At 42.4% G+C, this 6,000-nt stretch overlaps 1 protein-coding gene across 8 annotated transcripts in view; it reads right to left on the bottom strand.

Moving 5' to 3' along the window:
• Positions 1–294: 294 nt before the first annotated feature.
• Positions 295–6,000, bottom strand: part of LOC136650975 (LIM zinc-binding domain-containing Nebulette) — a 105,495-nt gene continuing 99,789 nt past the window's right edge. For all 8 annotated transcript variants that reach the window (XM_066626971.1, XM_066626972.1, XM_066626963.1 and 5 more), the window contains one exon: positions 295–361. The gene's annotated coding sequence lies outside the window, so the exon portion shown is untranslated. The remainder of the gene's footprint in view (positions 362–6,000) is intronic.

The following is a 6,000-nucleotide window of genomic DNA, read 5'->3' as shown; positions in this document are numbered from 1 at the left end:
CATGCAACTGCGCAGATGGAATTCAAGCCCTGCACAGCTTCCTTCTTGGTACTCTGGAGTTTGCCAAAGATGTTATTGCAGAGTACTCTGGAGCCTCATGCAACCACTGTATGGTTCCCTTGAAAGTTAGAGGGCCTGATCTGCCCTCCTTTCCACTCCTGTCACCGCCATGGTCAGTCCATCCTTTCTTCCATTTCACTCACCCTCTGCCCCATTCAATCCCCTGCACAGGTTTATCTGCTCCAATGGGTCTCCATGAGTCCATCAGTGTGCAGGAGGTAACTTCATCCTCCCTGTCAGTGGGACCGCTGCACACATTGGCAGAGGTAAAGCAGTCTCTGCTGGCACGATGCTAGTTACACTGGAAGGGAAAGGAAATAGGATTGGGCTGCTGGTATATGATGGGTACAGATCAAGCATGAGCTGATATAGCCAGGATACTGTGCTACTTGAACATATGACTGTGCTCTAAGTTACTAGCAAAGGCAAAAAAGGCAGAAGTGATAAGTGAAACATGACCATGACCTTTTAGACTGAGGTAGGAAGAAAGAGGACAGATATAAAACATAACATTCAATCAAAAATAGGCTACAAGTGACAAAATAAAAGTTGAACAAATTCTTTTTTTCAAACCCTAAGCTTATTTATGTTCACATATTCAGACAGTCTCCAGAATGTTGATTTCCAAAAGGCCAAAGGCAAAACTTTGATGAGATTTTAGGCTTTTATCTTTCTGGTGATCTCATAGGAAGCCAGAGCTGCCTTTCAGTAATAAAAAAAAGCCTTTATAATGCCAGAGGCTGGTTTGAATCTGTACCAATGAACTTTGCAGATTTTTCTAGAGCAAGAATGGGTAATTTTAAGTCTCATCAAAACCCGAAAAAGATAATAATCTGTAAATCAAAATGGCAAAAGGCTTTGCTAGGAGGCAAATGAAGGAAATGTCAAATCTTATTTATACATACCTTTCCCAAGCTGAAGTTTTATTTCCATTTCCTAATACACTTTCAAAGCTAGCTTGCAGTAATCCCACTTCACTGTGTTAGTAATTTAAACCATTCCACAGTTAATGTCACCCAACTCAAGCTAGAAATTCAGGATATACAATCGTGCAGTTTTGTACTCGTACTTATCAATCCAGATGTTTTAAAAGCATCAACTTCAAAGTAGCTGAGAAAAATAAGGAGTCAAAACTGAAAAGAATTTCTCCTTAAAATGAAGACAGAAACATCACAAATCAACTGCACAAAAGCTATAAAGAGCAAACTAATTCATATTTTATCATCATGCAACACCTCAAGAATACTGTATAGAAACAATTTTCTGCACATTACAATTTAATTAGCTTTCTTAACATATTAGGTGTTAGTGAGATAACTATTAGAGCCAAACGCACAATTTGCACCAAAGAAAGGTTAAGATGCAAAATCACTGAAATTTGTTCTAAAAGTGTCACTTACTGAGGCATTCATTATACATTTGCAAATAAACCCACTTTAACCAAAAGAATATTCAAGGTAAGAACTCTCTCTTACCTTGAGAGTTCTTTCAGGTGTACAACTCCTAAATGGTTACTGCCTGAGATTGCAGGCCAACAAGGTGAACAAAAAATGCAGATTAACTCTGCTCCAAAACCAAATATATGGTTTCTTTAATTTCAACATCCCTTGATTATGTGCCCCCCATCACTGATTCAGTAAGAAAAAGAGAGAGCTATCCTTTTTTGCAGAGGTTTCTAAAGAAGGTTGTTATCTTAGGACCATTTAAAAAAATTATTCGCCGTCTCTCACACCAAAGTCATGGATGCTAAATGCTAGGAGGTTCACTCTCCTTTTTGCTTCTTGCAATGATCCCAATCAATGTGCTGCAAAGACACGAAGAGATCTGCTGTGTTGGAACATTTGCACACCCAAATGTGCACATTTGCACACCCAGAAAAGCACTTTCTATAGTTCTATAGTTACTAAGTAGTGAAGCACCTGCATGTTGCCATCTCGGCACGAATGGCTCCAACAGTGAGTGGGAGGGGGCCACTTACATGGTGTGTTGCAGCAACTGTGGTACTTTCCATTTTGCCACACACACACACACACACACACACACACACACACACACCGCTATACTACTGTGAGCTTGTAGTTCAATGGCAATGCACATTCTAGGCAACCAAAAGGTCCAATGTTCAATCCTAGGCATTTCAGGTTAAATAATTTCTGAAAGCAGGAAAAGCAGACCTGTGTCTGAGGCACTCAAAGTTGGCCCATTCATGCAGCTACCTGATGCAGGTTGAACAGGGTGCAGGTGGTGAGGGGTCTGAGGAGGAGGCAGATTCGGGGTGCCTTTCACCCCAGCTTGCCATCACCACCTCCATCCAACCAGCAGCCAATACAAGACACACTGTTCTGCTTCCCACTCACTCAAAGGAGAAGTAGATCATTCTTCTCCTTGCCACGCTTCTTTTGTGCTGCTGCTGTGAAAATCATGTGTGTAAGTTTGTGCTGCCCTTGGAAATGAAACAGGAAGTTCCACACTTCTGAGTTTTACAGCAGCACATGAGAAGCATAGTAAGGGTTTTGCTTGCTTGTTTGTTTATTGCAGCACAGAGGTTGTGGAGGACCCAGGACAGCATCCAATGACAGAACCCAAGATGGCATCAGGTGATGATCCAGTCTCACTGCCCTTGGAGATACTCCAGAGCTGTTGCAAGACAGAGGAGACAGCACTAGGCCAGAGAGACCCATAGTAGCTTCACATGTTCAGAGAGACTCTGCTCTTTGGGGATTACTTGAACCCATTTCAATGAAGTTTTTATTAAATGTTTGTGGACTTTGTGCTCTCTTGCACCACATGTACGTGTGACTATTCTTAATGTGGGACAAAAGACAAAGGAGACAACATGCAGAGGGCTAGCTATATTAATCTGTTGCTGGGGGGGGTGGAACACAGTCAATGACTAATCATGGGCAAACCATGACAGACCCACACTATGGCAAGACATGACAAATTCTTGAATGGTTTAAATGTCAAGTTTGCAAGAGTGCTATCCAGCCCAAAATGTCTAAAGCACGCTTAACTTTTTTCTAAAACGAAGTCAATTTGATTCTTCCTTCAAGGAAGCAACGTCCACAACATTTTTTTTTCCACATGAGAAAGTTGTTTGTGATTATGTATGAAACAAAAAGAAAACACTACAGTCTGGAAGAGCAGGGCTCATTTTGCAGCCCAATATAATTATCTTAGCAAATGTTGAATTGCTAAGCGGTCAAGCACACATAACTTCATGCTGTAATAAATTAGCTTTGAATAGCAAGAGGACCTCACACCACTGAAAACCATTACCATGCATTTTGGAAAACTAATTTCTTCCTTTCCCACCCACCTATGCCCATTTGTGAACTATAGGCAACTTGTTTCAGAAGTAAACTTAATCTAGAAATAATTTTGCTGCTGAAGCTTATATTCCATAAAAGTGAGAAATTCAACTTCTCAGGTGGTTGGAATATCTCAAGCTGAACTTAAGAAACCATCTGTCAGATGTCCCAGATTTGCCAATTGCAAATTAGTGTTAGAATACAACAGCAAAAATAAATGATATCAGACACAGCAGTAGGGTAAAGCAGTTTTACTTGTGGGGACAAGAGGTTCCATGTTCATAAGAACATAAGAACAGCCCCACTGGATCAGGGCATAGGCCCATCTAGTCCAGCTTCCTGTATCTCACAGCAGCCCACCAAATGCCCCAGGGAGCACACCAGATAACAAGAGACCTGCATCCTGGTGCCCTCCCTTGCATCTGGCATTCTGATACATAGCCCATTTCTAAAATCAGGAGGTTGCACATACACATCATGGCTTGTAACCCAAAATGGATTTTTCCTCCAGAAATTTGTCCAATCCCCTTTTAACGGCATCCAGGTCAGATGCCATCACCACATCCAGTGGCAAGGAGTTGCACAGACCAACCACACGCTGAGTAAAGAAATATTTTCTTTTGTCTGTCCTAACTCTCCCAACACTCAATTTTAGTGGATGTCCCCTGGTTCTGGTGTTATGTGAGAGTGTAAAGAGCATCTCTCTATCCACTTTAACCTTCCCATGCATAATTTTGTAAGTCTCAATCATGTCCCCCCTCAGGCATCTCTTTTCTAGGCTGAAGAGGCCCAAACGCCTTAGCCTTTCCTCATAAAGAAGGTGCCCCAGCCCAGTAATCATCTTAGTCGCTCTCTTTTACACCTTTACCATTTCCACTATGTTGTTTTTGAGATGTGGCGACCAGAACCAGACACAATACTCCAGGTGTGGCCTTACCATAGATTTGTACAATGGCATTATAGTATTAGCCGTTTTGTTCTCAATACCTTTTCTAATGATCCCAAGCATAGAATTGACCTTCTTTACTGCCACCGCACATTGGGTCAACACTTTCATCGACCTGTCCACCACCACCCCAAGATCTCTCTCCTGATCTGTCACAGACAGCTCAGAACCCATCAGCCTATATGTGAAGTTTTGATTTTTTTTTTTGCCCCAATGTGCATGACTTTACACTTACTTACATTGAAATGCATCTGCCATTTTGCTCTGAAGCTCTTCAAAATCACTTCTGGTCTTCAACACTCGGAAAAGTTTGGTGTTGTCTGCGAACTTAGCCAACTCACTGCTCAACCCTGTCTCCAGGTCATTTATGAAAGAGGTTAAAAAGCATTGGTCACAGGACAGATCCTTGGGGCACACCGCTTTTCACTTCTCTCTATTGTGAAAATTGCCCATTGACACCCACTCTCTGTTTCCTGGTCTTCAACCACGTCTCAATCCAGGAGAGGACCTGCCCACTAATTCCCTGACTGTGGAGTTTTTTCAGCAGCCTTTGGTGAGGGATTGTGTCGAACGCCTTCTGAAAGTCTAGATATATAATGTCCACAGGTTCTCCTGTATCCACATGCCTGTTGACCTTTTCAAAGAATTCTATAAGGTTTGTGAGGCAAGACTTACCATTACAGAAGCCATGTTGATTCTCCCTCAGCAAGGCCTGTTCGTCTATGTGTTTTGAGATCCTATCTTTGATGAGGCATTCCACCATCTTACCCGGTATAGATGTTAGGCTGACCAGCCTATAGTTTCCCGGGTCCCCCCTTCTTCCCTTTTTAAAGATTGGTGTGACATTTGCTATCCTCCAATCTTCTGGCACCATGGCCATTTTGAGGGACAAGTTGCATATTTTAGTCAAGAGATCAGCAACTTCATTCTTCAATTCCTTAATAACTCTTTGGTGGATGCCATCAGGGCCTGGTGACTCATTGATATTTAATTTATCAATGAGGACTGAAATAAGTTCATATGTCTGTTTTAAAGTACAAAGACCTGTCTGAAACACACAAGTGTGCTTTCTCTTATTAAGCTGTCCCAAGCAAAAATGCATCCTTTTTACTTTGGCTTCAAGGTTGACCCGTTGATACTTCCAATTGGAGGAACAATCCACAGCCAGGCCAGTATGAACCAGGCTGATGATTGCAAGGGGTAAGAGGGCAGCAAATGGGAGGTGCCCTTCACCCCAAGTCTGCTGGTTCTGAGCTGTCTGTGACAGATCAGGAGAGAGATCTTGGGGTGGTGGTGGACAAGTCGATGAAAGTGTCGACCCAATGTACCGTGGCAGTGAAGAAGGACAATTCTATGCTTGGGATCATTAGAAAAAGTATTGAGAACAAAACGGCTAATATTATAATGCATCGATGGTAAGGCCACACCTGGAGTATTGTGTCCAGTTCTGGTCGCCACATCTCAAAAAAGACATAGTGGAAATGGAAAAGGTGCAAAAGAGAGCAACTAAGATGATTACTGGGCTGGGGCCTCTTCAGCCTAGAAAAGAGGCGCCTGAGAGGGGACATGATTGAGACATACAAAATTATGCAGGGGATGGACAGAGTGGATAGAGAGATGCTCTTTACACTCTCACACAACACCAGAACCAGGGGACATCCACTAAAATTGAGTGTTGGGAGA

This window comes from Tiliqua scincoides, chromosome 5 (assembly GCF_035046505.1).
Source record: "Tiliqua scincoides isolate rTilSci1 chromosome 5, rTilSci1.hap2, whole genome shotgun sequence".
Classification (NCBI taxonomy): domain Eukaryota; kingdom Metazoa; phylum Chordata; class Lepidosauria; order Squamata; family Scincidae; genus Tiliqua; species Tiliqua scincoides.
This window is presented reverse-complemented; position numbering and strand designations above follow the sequence as displayed.